General features: G+C 40.5%; 1 long non-coding RNA gene across 1 annotated transcript; it reads right to left on the reverse strand.

The window, feature by feature from the left end:
• Positions 1-10,847: 10,847 nt before the first annotated feature.
• On the reverse strand, positions 10,848-11,819 carry LOC309860201. Its single transcript, XR_014309246.1, has 2 exons — positions 11,672-11,819; positions 10,848-10,979 (listed from the first exon to the last, which is right to left on the reverse strand). It is a non-coding gene; the product is annotated as an uncharacterized lncRNA (long non-coding RNA).
• Positions 11,820-14,617: the final 2,798 nt, after the last annotated feature.

Raw genomic sequence — 14,617 nt, forward strand, 5'->3', positions numbered from 1 at the left:
TCTCCCAACAGCCGGGACAATAACATCATTTTTCACATTAGGTACTACATTCATTGTTGGGATGAATCACATTCTTTGAATCATCTCAGCACCAACACTGCCAAGTAGCATGGTTCATATCAAGCCCAACTTATTTAAAGTTGACAGGAGTTATCTCATGGTTGTCAGACATTTCCTCCACTTTTTTTTTTTTTAATCAGTTTTACTACTGAACGGAAAGAATAGGGATGTTGGGCAGTCATTAATGTCTGAGTCTGTTATTTGCACTATGAAATTAGAGGACTGAACTAGGTTAGAGATGAAGCTACTAGGAAAGGAGGCAAATTTAGCTCTCAGCTGATCTCCTGGATTGGCCCTCATGGCATTAAAGAAAAAAATTTCATTCATAGGCACCTTTCTAAAATTGGGAGATTGCCCATGGAAGTCCAGGTTCTTGGTTTCTTTGGCAAAATCAAAATCTGAATTCCCTGGAAAATTCTGGCCTCTGAGACTCCCTTCCACATCTCACGTCTCATGTTTGCAAATAGGAAGGCACTGCTCACCCAGCTCCTTCCTCTTCTGTAGCACCTGATGGCGATGGTTCTTGGAAGCCACCTTTCTGAGAGCTGTTCTTTCTGTTTGGTGACCTGAGGAAAACGGTGTGTGTGCTGAGGAGAGGGGGGTTTTGGTTGTAAAAAAGAGAGAGCGAGACAAGAGAGAGAGACACACACATACAGAGAGAGAGAGAAAATTCTAGCTTGAGCTGATGGGGAGGGTGTGGTCTTTAAATTGGATGTTGCTCTTCATTTAATGCTAGTTCCCACCTCGCCCATTTTACTTATTTATATCATCTGTCTAGCCCCTCTAAGCATCTGAATTTCCACAAGATCATTTCTAAATCCCTGTCTCTCTAAATACATCTAGATGTTTCTAAGATATTCTTTCAAGGGTGTTGAGCCTCTGCAAGCAGGTATATCTCTTCCTCCCCGTCCTTCTAGAATATCCACCAGGCTAAACACAAAGACACAACAATTTTCTGTCTTCCTCACTTAACTCCCCAGTGCCCAGAAAAATCCCTGGCACCTAGAAGGCACTCAGTAAATATTTGTAGAATGAAGTGTTCAAGGTTAGCAACTACCTTTGGAAAGTTGTTCACAATGATTCACAAGCAAACTAGTGTTTCAGAGGGTCCACATAATCATGTTAATTGCAATATCATTATATTTTATGTTACCCAATAGAGAGGGATAACCAGTTTAAATTGCTTTGATTTAAATAATTTGTCGTTTAAACTATGAAGTCTTGGGTACAAACACAGTCAAGCTTTTAGAATTTCTTTTTATTTCTGTGGGAAGGATAGTTTATATTCTAGGCAGAAATGGAGCAAAAACGAAGAGCCTGAGCCTTCAAGAAATGAAGGACTTGCTTCCTTGACTAGAAGTAGGCTGGAACAATACGTTTTCCTCAGGCGAGTTAACTGCATGGAGCCAGGGTGGGGATAAGTGGGACAACACTGTCCTCTTGTGTTCAGTATTGGAACTTACATGGCCTTTCAATGCTGGCACCTGAGAGATGGTCAACACTTGAGCAAACCAGGCACAGGGCTAGGTAACTAGAGAGTGATAAATGGGCAAAACCCACACAGCTCCTGAGATCTCGTGAGAGAAATGCTCATCTTTCAAAAACATAGGGAATTTGTATTTCAAATACATATTGTGGAGGAAAGGATATGACTTTGAAAATGATTCAGCTCTATTCCCTACCTCTTAAGATAATTAGCCTAACGTAGCTCAGTTTATGGAGAGCCTACTATGCACTGGCTCTGTGCTAAACACTCCTCATGCATTATCTCATCTAATCCGCTCAGAAACGATAGGCAGTTCGCAGGTGAATAATTTGCACAAGAACAGAGAGCTTGTAGGTGGTGGTACTAAGATGTTTAATGTTTAACTCTTATATTCCTTACGAACTGAAAACAAAACAAAACACGCCAAGATACTCTAACAGTGTTGCTTAAATATGAGGAATGTGTGAACCCCTTTTAAAGGAATAAAAAAATTCTTACAGATTTCTCCATCACCATTTCCCAGGATCAACTTAAATTCTTTAAGTTTTTATGTAAATTCCAGTTAGTTAGCATACAGTAATATATTGGTTTCTGGTGGAAAATACAGTGATTCCACATTCCATACCACGCCCAGGTGCTCATCACAACAAGTGCCCTGCTTAATCCCCAACACCTATTTTCCCCATCCTCCTCTTCCTGCCCACCTCCCCCTGGCAGCCATCCATGTGTTCTTGATAGTTAAGAGTCTGTTTCTTGGCTTGCCTCTCTCCCCCACCTCTTTGCTCATTTGATTTGTTTCTTCAATTCCATACATGAATGAAATCACATGGTATTTGCCTTTCTCTGATGGACTTATTTCACTTAGCATAATACCTTCTAGCTCTATCCACATCTTTGCAAATGGCAAGAGTTCATTCTTTTTGATGGCTGAGTAATATTCCATTGCATATCTATGCCACATCTTTATCCATTCATCTGTCAATGTTCATTTGGGCTGCTTCCGTAATTTGGCTACTGTAGATAATGCTGCTATAAACATGAGGGTGCATGTACCCTTTTGAATTAGTATTTCTGTATTCTTTGGGTAAATATCTGGTGGTGCAATTGCTGGGTCATAGGGTAGTCAACCTAGGACTTTTCCAGGAACCTCCATCCTGTTTTCCAGAGTGGCTGCTCCAGTTTGCTTTTCCACCCACAGTGCACGAAAGTTCCCCTCTCTCCTCATCCTTGACAACACCTGCTGTTTTCTGGGTGGATAATTTTAGCTGTTCTGACAGGTGTGAGGTGTTATCTCATTGTGGTTTTGATTTGTATTTCCCTCATGATGAGTGATGTGGAACATCTTTTAGGAGCAACTTAAATTGTTTTGATCATAGCCCTGGCTGCTTTCATACATAGGGAAAGATCAGGTAAGAACTCTGTATGTCTTTAGCCTTTACGTGACAGTACAGCAAAAACAAATGTACAAACAGGAACAAAAGTATCATCCCGTGAGATGTATTGTCGTAACTTCGAATTAACAGCAATCGTGTGGCTTCATTTAAACATAAAAAATATGTGAGTTGCCTGGCAAAGGTCAGGCTCTGTTCTCATCCCGGAGGGCAGAGTGGCAGAGACAAGCAACAGATTAGTGACGGGTGGAGCATACAGTGTGTCAGGCCGTGATGAGCGCCATGGAGAGAGACCGCACAGGAAAAATGCCTGACAGGGCGGTCAGGGAAGTGGCACTTAGGCAGAAACCGGAAGGAGCTGAGGGAGTGGGCCTGTGGCTATCTGCAGTTTGAAGTGTGTTTGGTGTCTTGGAGGAAAAGCAAGGAGGCCAGTGGGACTGGAACAGGGAGGGCATTTGTAGGAAATGAGGTGGGGTCAGGACAAGGCAAATTATACACCGGATAAAGATGTCTGCTGAAATTACCTCTTGGGCTCTTCTCCTATGGCTGCCTGAGTCATTGGTACTCTCTTGTACACAGCCATTCACGGTTCTGTGAATAGATTGTACTCACTCAGCCTTCTGTGCCTTCTCTGGTTATCTAGGCTGACTCCTCTTCACACATCAAGTCAAGCTTAATCCGAGCCTGCCCTGGAAAGCTTCCCTCACCCTGACAAGGCAAGCACCCACCCCTTCAGGAGACCTTGACGCCTTGTACACAGCTAGGTCCTGTCCTTCTTCCAACCCCATGTTCTAGCTGGTGGTTTACTTATCTGCCTGACATGCTAGACAACAAGCTTCTCCAGAACAAGAAGCTTTCTTTCCTTTTTCCTTTCAATATCTTCGATGTGTAAATACCCACATGGTCCTAATAGATCATTAAGAGAGACAATGTTTGCGAATGAATAAATAATATCAGTAATCACTCGTTTTTTAAAAGATTTTTATTGATTTATTTGACAGAGAGAGGTCACAAGAAGGCAGAGAGGCAGGCGGAGAGAGAGGAGGAAGCAGGCTCCCTGCCAAGCAGAGAGCCTGATGCGGGGCTCGATCCCAGGACCCTGAGACCATGACCTGAGCCAAAGGCAGAGGCTTAACCCACTGAGCCACCCAGGTGCCCCAGTAATCACTCATTTTTTAAAAGATTTTATTTTATTCATTTGAGAGAGAGAGAGAGAGAGCATGAGCAGGAGGAAGGAGTAGAGGGAGAAGGAGAAGCAGACTCCCTGGTGAGCAGGGAGCCTGATGTGGGGCTCAGTCCCAATGCCTGAGTAGAGGGCAGCTGCTTAACCCACTGAGCCACCCAGGCGCCCGAGTAATCACTCATTTCGATAATACCAGCCCAGCCCATAGTGTTTGCCTGGCCTGTTGGCCTCTAGTACTTGCTACCAACTGGGAAGGGGCCTGGTGTCAAACTGAACTAGGTAAGCTCTCATTGGTCATTCTGATTCAGTACATTCCAGCGATCCTACAAGCTAGGTACTATGATTCTTCCCTTTAATTGTAAGAAAGACAAAATGAGACAGCAGCAACAACTTACATTTTACCACCCAGAGCCGGGATTTGAATCCGGATTTATTGACATCCAAACCTGTACCAAGCTGTAAACTGGACATGTATGGATTAGAAACTGCATTTGGTGTAATTTTCCAAACTCCTTGAGAAGTATCATCTGTAGGAGATTTGTAGAAAACCTTTCCATAATGTATTGACATTGCTTGCCCTCACTGCAGTTTTTAAGGAAGAAAGATGGAAGGCCACCTGTCGGTCACTCAGCCATTGTGAAGATGCTGGCATAGTTTGCAACAAGGAGTATAGGAGGAGCTTCTGGAACTGAGGCAACATGAGGACAAGAAGACAAGGGATCCTATTCTAATTCTGCAGGGGAACATTGATGAACATGGCCTTTCTCTAGTTGTTGAGTGTTATCCTAATTCTTTATGTACTTTATGTAACAATATTTACATATGTACAGAGAAAACAGGTCCAAAGGGTATAAAACAGTGTTCTGGTTATTTTTAAGCTATAGAAATTTCTATTTTTTCCCTTGTGCTTTTCTGTATTTACTGAAGTCTCCACAACTTAAAAAAAAAAAAAAATCATGGTGAAACCCAATAAGAAAATGAATCCAGTTAAGATTGAACAAAAGACCTGAACAAACACTTCACCAAAGAAGATATACAGAGGGGCAAAGAAGTGTATGAAAAGATGGTCAAAATCATACATCCTTAAGGAATTGCAAATTAAAACAACGATGAGTTACCTTTACACGCCTAGTAGAATGGTTAAAATCCAAGACACTAACCCCAAATGCTAGTGCAGGTGCCAAGCAAAAGGAACTCTTATTCATTGCAGGTGGGAATGCAAACTGATGTAACCATTTGGAAGAGAGTTTGGCGGCTTCTTACAAAACTAAACCTATTATAACCATACAATCCAGCAATCACTTTCCTTGCCCAAAGGCATCAAGAACTTACGTCCACACAAAACCTACCCATGAATGCTCATACAGCTTTATTCATGGTTGCCAAAACAAGATGCCTTTCAGTAGGTGAATGGGTGCATACATTGTGGTATATCCATACAATGGAATATTATACTACACTAAACACAAATGCGCTATCAAATCATGACAAGGCATAGAACTTTAGATGCATATTGCTAAATGAAAAAAGGCAGTCTAAAGTGGCTAACGTGCTGTATGATCCCAACTACCTGACATTCTGGAAAAGCCAAAACTATAGGGATATTAAAAGATCAGTGGTTGCCAGGGGCTCAGAGGAAGGAGAGATGACTAGGTAAAACACGGGGGATTTTGTTGTTGTTTTTCTGTATAGATATGATGGTAGGTAGGTGTCTTTACACATTTGTCCAAGCCCATAAAATACACATCATCAAGAGCGAACCTGAATATAAACCGTGGACTTTGGTTAACATTGATGTGTCAATGTTGGTTCATCAACCGTAACAAGTGTAGCTGTCTGGGGCATGACATTGACAATGGAGGAGGCTGTTGTTGGGGGAGGGGTGTGTGGGACGTGGGAATTCTTTGCATTTTCTTCTCAATTTTGCTGTGAACCTAAGACTACTCTATAAAATAAAGTTTATTCAGTGTTTTAAGTCTATGATGAGAAATTTTGCTATTCCAAAATCCAGGAGAATGCACTCTGAGGAATCCTGTATTTGTTTATATTCCTTGCCACCGGAACAGAAACATTCCTAGTGAGAAAGTGGAGGTGACAGCAAACGGTAAGAGATGCAGCAGCATATGTTTCAGAATGCTGCCGCATTTGGGAAAGGACTCATAAATAATCATCTCAGAAGAAGACTAAGAAAACCACCTCATGTGAGGTTCGCATACACCAGCCATCCTGACAGAGCCGTGGACAGCATTTGCTCATTTCGTGGGCAAAACAACCCTAGTGACATTGTCGCATTGTCTCACTTTACAAGTCAGGGCACGGAAAGGTGGCTCTGTTCCTAGCTCCCTACAGGTAAGATGGGGAATGCCATCTGACCACTACATTATGCCATCTCCGTAATGACCACAGCTAGCCCCAGGGCCTCCAAAAATAGTTCTGCAGGTTGTTTATTGTGCAAGGTTGCCCCCCACCAAAGAAGCTTAGGAACAGAAATCCATTAGCTGGGCTGCAGCTGCCCAGAGAGGTCCTTACCTAATTAGCACAAAGGTGCTCTAAGCCAGGTTCCGAGTTGAATGCTTGTGTGGATGTAATCTCATGGAGTCCATTTGCCCCACGCCTCCCTCCCTTTCGGCTTTCAAGGTCCCAGTGCTTCCTATACATGCAAAGAGCTCTGTATTGCTTACATTTTAAGAAATTGAGGTCATATGAATCACTTGCAAATCTATCTGTGAACACCCCTGGCTTGCTTTGGTTTGATCCGTTAAAAGATGATTATAGATGCTAACTGCTTTAGCTTTTAACTAAACTGCTAGATCAACTAGGAGAGAATTTGTAACTTTGAAATAGACTTTAAATAATTTAAAAACATAACAAACTGTTTTAAACCTGTATTTTCTGCATTTTAGTACTAATGTACTTTCCTATTCATTTATGCATCCAATAAACACTACTTGTTTGTTTGTTTTGTTTTTGGGGCTGAGCAGTATTTGGTCTGGGCATTTGATAAATAAAACATTTGTTACCGTAAAGAAATTCCTAGAAAGGGTGCCTGGCTGGCTTAGTTGGTAGAGCATCTTGGTCTCAATGTCCTAAGTTCTAGCCCCACATTAGGTGTAGAGATTACTTTAAAATCTTGGAAGAAGGAAAGGAAGGAGGGAAAATTTCTAGTCAAATAAGGGAGAAATATAGGGACTAGAACTCATTTATTTGTTTACCATTATATACTTAAGGCTTGTTATATGTCAAACTCTGTTGGGCACTAAATTAAAGGTACAAAGAATCTTTGAACTGTTATCACCAGATAGGACAAATGCTTCTCGTACTAAGAAATATTGTTGGTCAAATCAAAGTTACCTAATCTAAATAAACACAGCCGAATTCTCCAGTACAAAGGTTACTTACTTAAAATTGCTGTAGTTTCCTCACAGAATTCCTCACACAGAATCTTCTCAAACTACTCTCTCTGATGAAAGTCTCAGAGAAATGCTCAAAATGGAATTGCTTTTTAAGTTGTCAAAATTCTTTTTTTAAGTAATCTCTACACCCAGTATGGGCTTAAACTTGTGACACCAAGATCAAGAGTCACGCTCTATTGACTGAACCAGCCAGACCCCCCAAAATTCTTAAAATTCTTGATAAGCTCTGAGCTTAATTACACTACCTAAAAGAGAATAACATTTTTATGCATGATGTAAACACTAAGTATGAATTTTTAAATCTTCAAAATTAGTAACAATGAGTATAATACTTCCCAGATAGTGGGGCATTTTCACAGACATATTTCACTTGATACCCATAAATCCCTGAAAGGAAGTTGTTAATTTGCTTTCATTTCTTTCTGGGGGATTAAGTATGCCCAGTAAGAATTTCTCATGAACCTTTAGCTAATAGCAGAACCAGAGTCTAAACCAAGCCAAATATCATGCAGATTTTACAATGACATTAAAAACTTCTCTACAATGTTTTGTTATGCCACTCTAGACAGGGATGTTATTATTCATTAACAGCTTAATAAAAAGATTTATATTTTGATAATTCAAGATGAAACAAATACTGTAAACAAATCTGGAAAGTAGTATCTAATTTGGTGAAAACCACTGTTGTTTATATCAACATATAATGGCTAGATCCGTAACATTTTGTATGTTGTACTGTCAAAGAACACATAATGGCTCATTCATCAGGCATTGCAATGAAAGCAGTCCTTGAATTGATGTAATTTGTTTCCATAATTTCACTAACTTGCCGGAACCACCACCAGGAAATTTCTAGGAAAGTAGTGCCATCTAGTGGTAACATTGGGTACCTGCAATCAACTGCAAATACACAGAATTTATTTAGCCATAAAAAGGAATGAAATACTGATAAGTGCTACATCATGGATGAATCTTGAAAACGTGATGGTAAGTGAAAGCACACAGGCACTAAAGGTCATCTATTGTATGACTGCATTTATATGAGCTGTCTGGAATAGGTATAAGAGCTATGTGGAATAGTATCTATCTGGAATAGAGACAGAAGGCAGATGAGTGCTTGCCAGGCAATAGGGGAAAGCAGGAATGGGCAGTGACCACTCAGTATACAGAGAGTTTTCTTCTGCAGTGAAGAAAATGTTTTGGAACGAGACGGTTGATGCATAAGGTGGTGAAGGTACCAATGTCACTGAATTGCTTGCTTTAAAATAATTGATTTTGCTATGTAAATTTTACTTCATTGAGACACATTTTTAATAAAATACATGCATGAAACATAGTAATCTGTAATACATTAATTTAACACAGAACATAATAAACCATATGTGTCCTGTCATTTGTGGACTGAGGCAATGCTCTAGGTACTATGAGAATGTGAAGGTGTGTAACCCAGTTTCTATCCCTAAAAGTTACAGTTAAGTGGCGAAGCTTCATACATTCTAATACCAATAGTAGAAGGTGGAATGTGATAAGTGGCACAATGCAGAGGAAAGATGACTAACCACCTGGAGAAGGGCACAACACTTGTGGGGGCTGCTGAGGCTGTGCCATGCAGCAAAGACCCCTGGGAAAGTTTCCAGAGCTAGAGCCTTATGGAAACCAGCACAGGTGCAGAGAAGCTCAGCTTTAATTTAAATATGCTGCCATCGAGCCCAGCAAATGAAGCAGTGTGCATCCCACTGATGCCTGTTCTAGCAGCGGGATCCAGGCACTAATATTCTGAAAGGCAGCACTCATCTAGAGGGCACAAGGTCAGCAGCTGCAAGTACACTCCCACTACACTGCATTGCTGAGAGATTGGGGCAATCTGTCCAGGCCTGGCCGCCCAGAGCTGGGGCAGGTGATGGTGAAGGGTGGTGGCTTGGGGGAGTTCCACCCAATGGGTCCAGAGCCAACTTGGAGAATTAGATTGGAAGTGAGGGAGCAGAGCCTAGAGCCTGAACTCAGATGTCAGGACACAGTAGTCTTCCCTTCTTCCCAGCTAGTGTTTTTTCTTGCCTTGCTGCCTTTGGATGGTCGTCTCATTTATTCCCCATTATTCAACATGCAGCAAATATTTGCTGAGCCCCAAAAGCTATCCAAACCTTAGAAATATAAAATAAAAATAAAAGACAAAATTCTGGCTCAAAGGGCTCGTAGTCTTCGAAGAACTAATCTGTTAACAATGATCATATGGTCACATGATTTGCTTTAGTGATGGATATATACAGTGGTGCTCAGGGAAAGGAATCCTTAAGTCTGATTGGGAGAAAGAAAAGGTCTAGTGTTCCCCAATCTTATTAAATCCAACAACTCTTCCTCTTAATAAGATATACATTGTAATGCTCTTTTTGGCCATCTGAAATGCAATTCCTAGATGTAAATTACCTAGCAGAATTTTAAAAGAATCAACCCAATACCCTATATAAGATGCTAAAATTAATACAAAGGAATAAAAAGACAGTAATTTATAATATAGAATGTTTTGACAAGTAAACAGTCATAATCTCATGAAAAGGTAAAAATCGGGGCACCTGGGTAGTTAAGTCAGTTAAGCGAGCGCCTTCAGCTTAGGTCATGATCCTGGAGTCGTGGGATCAAGCCCCGAATCAGGCTCCCTGCTCAGTAGGAAGTCTGTTTCGACCCCTGCCCCTCCCCTGCTCATTCTCTCTCTCTCTCTCAAATAAACAAATAAAATAAAAATAAAAGGTAAAATAGCTTAAGCTTATGGTAGAATTGCCACAAATGTGACAGCTAGAATACAGAACGGTACAGAATAATACAGGTGTATAGTGTTGGTAACTTAAACGCACAGGCACCCACACAAACTTGTACAAGAATGTCTGTAACGGCATTATTCACCATAATGGAAAAGTGGAAAGAGCCCAAGTTAAAGTTTATCGTATAATGAGTAGATAACAAAAGGTGATACCTCCATACCTTGGAATATTATTCAGCAACAAAGAGAAGTGAAATACTATAACATATCATGGCACAACATGAACAAATCCTGAAAACAGTATGTTGTGAGAAAGCCAGTCGCAAGGACCACATGTTGTGTGATTCCATTTATATGAAATGTCCAGAATAGGCAAATCTACAGAGACAGAAGGTAAGCTAGCAGTTACCTAGAGCTCAGGAGAAGGGTTAGAGACAAAGAGGGAATGACTGTTCATAGGCATGGGTTTTTGATGGGGAGTGATGAAAATATTCTAAAATTGACTGTGGTAATGGTCACACAATTCTGTGATTATACTAAAAGCCATTGAATCACACACTTTCTTTATTTATATATACTTGTTTATTCAAGTAATCTCTATCACTGACATGGGGCTCAAATTCATGGCTCCAAGATCATGAGTCGCACTCTCTTCTCACTGAGCCAGGCAGGCACCCATTGATTTGCATACCTACAATGAGCAAATTGTATGGCTGGTAAATTATGTTTAAAACTGGTTGGTTTTTTTTAGATTTTATTTTTTTGACAGAGAGAGAGAGTGAGTGAGCCCGCAGAAGCAGAGGGAGTGGGAGAAGGAAAAGCAGGCTCCCCACTGAGCAGGATGTCTCTTGTGGGACTTGATCCCAGGACCTCCGGATCTGAGCCTAAAAGCAGATGCTTAAGAGACTGAGCCACCCAGGTGCCCTCAATAAAGCTGTTTTTATAAAAAACAATTTACTGGGGTACCTGGGTGGCTCAGTCCGTTAAGCTTCTGCTGTTGGCTCAGGTCATGACCCCTCTGCCCCTCCCCACAACTGGTGCCCTCACGCATGCGTGCTCTCTCTCTCTCAAATAAATAAATAAAACCTTAAAACACACACACACACACACACACACACACTTCAAGATAGAACAGGTCCTGATAGATATCATCTGCTAAAGTTAGAGGTGGTGATATCCTAGTATAAATTAAGAACAATATAAGTCGTGATTCATGATCTTACTCAATAAGGTATCTTTCTTGATGCCTAACATTAAATGTAACTAAAAACAAATAGAAATAACACCACCAGTAACCCAAGACCGTTAACAATGAGCCAGGTGACCGAGGCCAACCTCATCAGTGATGTCATGTTGATATAATGTGATAAGAATGGACTTTACCTCTGTGGTCTTCCCCAAATCCATCTCCCCAGCTCGATCATGGGAAAACACCAGACAAATCCCAACTGAAGGACATTCTACATAATGCTTGTCCAGTACTTAAAACTGTCAAGGTCATCAAAAACGAGGAATCCAAAACAAGAAGAGCCTAAGAAGACATGATAACAAAGTATAAGGCAGTATCCTGGATGGGATCCTAGAACAGAAAAAGAACATTAATTAAAACTACCAACTCTGAATAAAATATTAGTTAATAATATTGCTTTATCATTGTAACAAATGTATCCTGCTAATGCAAGATGTTATGAGAGAGAAAACCAGTACAGTATATATGGGAGCCTTGTAGCATCTGAGCCCTGTATTATCTGAACTCTGTCCGATCTTTCCATTTTATTTTCTCTAAATGTAAAGCTATTCTGGGGCGCCTGGGTGGCTCAATTGGTTAAGCATCTGCCTTTGGCTCAGGTCATGATCCTGGGGTCCTGGGCTGGAGCCCTGCATTGGGCCTTTTGCTCAGTGGGGAGTCTGCTTCTCCCTCTTCCCCCTGCTCCTGCTCTCTCTCTCTCAAATAAATAAATAAAATCTTAAAAAAAAAAAAGAAAGCTGTTCTAAAATCAAAATACGTTTAAACATGTATTTCAACACACAATAAAAGCATGGATTTATATTATATTTCATGCATTTAAAGAAGTATAGATAATACCATAAAAGCCACTCTCCTCCAAACCGAGCTTACTTCTCAACATATAAAACCACCTCATGTTCATCTATGTCTTTCTCCCCTCATAACCTCATCTTGAACTTCATGTTTATTAATCCCATGCATGTTATTATTTGTGTGTGTGTGATTTTATTTATTTACTTGAGAGAGACAAAGAGTGAGAGGGAAAGTATGAGAGGGATGAGGAGCAGATAGAGAAACAAGACCCTTCACTGAGCAGGGAGCCGGAGGTGAGGCTTGAGCCCAGGACCCTGGGATCAAGACCTGAGCCAAAGGCAGATGCTTAACCCACTGAGCCACCCAGCGCCCCCCATGCATGTTTTTATATTTCTAATATACAAGTATATATCCATAACCAATCTGTATGACTTAGATCACATATTTCCATGAGTACCTAGGCATGCCAATGAACAGAAAAACAATTGGAAATATAGTAGCCCAAATTGCCATGAGTGTCTCCTTCTGGGGACATGGAGGGTGAACAGGGGTAAGGTGGGACTCTCATTTGATGTGTTACTGAATTATCACAAGAAGGTTATGTTACTTTTATAATTTTTAAAATTTTTTTAAATTAAAAAATTTTAAATTATTTCTTTAATATAATTAAAAATTATATTTTAAAAATTATTTTATTTTAATTTAAATTAAAAATTATTTTTAATTAAAAAATTTTAAAAATTATTTTTAAATTATTTTTTTTAATTATTTTTTTCTATTATTTTTTTAAAATAAAAAATTATTTAAAAATTATTTTGGGGTATAATCTCTATACCCAACACAGGACTTGAACTCACAGCTCTGAGATCAAGAGTTGCATGCTCAGCTGACATGCAGCTGAGCCAGCTGGGACCCCTGCTTTTATAATTTTTTAAATTGGTAAAACAACAACAAAAAGAGCCATGGTTTATTTGCTTATGAAAATGTAGTCTTTATTATTGTTGTTAAAGATTTTATTTATTAATTTGACAGAGAGAGAGATGGCAAGAGAGGGAACACAAGTAGGGGGAAAGAGAGAGGAAGAAGCAGGCTTCCTGCCTAGCAGAGAGTCCAGTGCGGGGCTCAATCCCAGGATGTTGGGATCATGATCTGAGCCGAAGGCAGCTGCTTAACAACTGAACCACCCAGGTGCCCCTTTATTATTATTTTTTTAGAGAAGGAGAGAGGGCGGGGGAGGGAACAAGAGAGAGGGAGTGAGAGAATCTTAAGCAGGCTACACACCCAGCTCAGAGCCCAACACGGGGCTCAATCTCACAACCCTGAGATCATGACCTGAGCTGAAATCAAGGGTTGGACGCTTACCCAACTGAGCCCAAGGGTCTCAAAGGAAACAGGCTTTAGACCACATCATTCTTCTGCTCAGAAAAGCTTTCACTAGTTGCCTTCACCTGACACAGTGTCTTAACACCCAGCAGTTCTCACTAATGTGAGATGTGAGATACGATGTTATGAGTATTCACTTTCAGTATTCTTTGCTGCCTTGAATCCAATGGCTCTCAACCCTGTTTTCACATTTAGGCTCATTTAAGGAGAGTTAAACAATACCAACGACCCAATCCCTTTCCTGGCAAATTAATTGATATCTATGCAGATAGGGCCAAGGAATCTGCATTCTAACAAGTCTCACTAGAGATTCCTAAGCTCACTAATGACTTTATCACACACCAAACATTTAAGCAGACTTTTAACTCTTGACTGAAACATCTAGATGGTTCTTGGCCTCATTAGCAAAACAAGTATCTTGTATTGTAGAAAACTATTCAATACTACACAGAAAAAAAAAAAAAATGCTTGAAAAATCGAATGATGTTGGGATGCCTGGGTGGCTCTGGTGGTTAAGCATCTGCCTTCAGCTCAGGTCGTGATCTCAGGGTCCTGGGATGAAGCCCTGCGTCGAGCTTCCTGCTCAGCGGGGAGCCTGCTTCTCCTTCTACCTGCTGCTCCCCCTGCTTGAGCTTGTTCTCTCTGACAAATAAGTAAATAAAATCTTAAAAAGAGAGAGAGATTGAATGATGTATATTTTTATAATAAAACTTTGTGGGTAGAAATCAAATGTCTAGGCAAAATACTTGTCAAATTCCTTGCATTGTCACGACCACTTTAGGTGGCTCTTAGGAAATATCTTTTGGTTGAATGGATGGAAAAGTCACTGAACAAATTAAAAAAAAAAATTACCAGTGAGCCCGAAAAAGCGGAGGAAAGGCTAAGTGGAGGAAACCCTCACTTGT

Source organism: Mustela nivalis (assembly GCF_964662115.1).
Source record: "Mustela nivalis genome assembly, chromosome: 2".
Classification (NCBI taxonomy): domain Eukaryota; kingdom Metazoa; phylum Chordata; class Mammalia; order Carnivora; family Mustelidae; genus Mustela; species Mustela nivalis.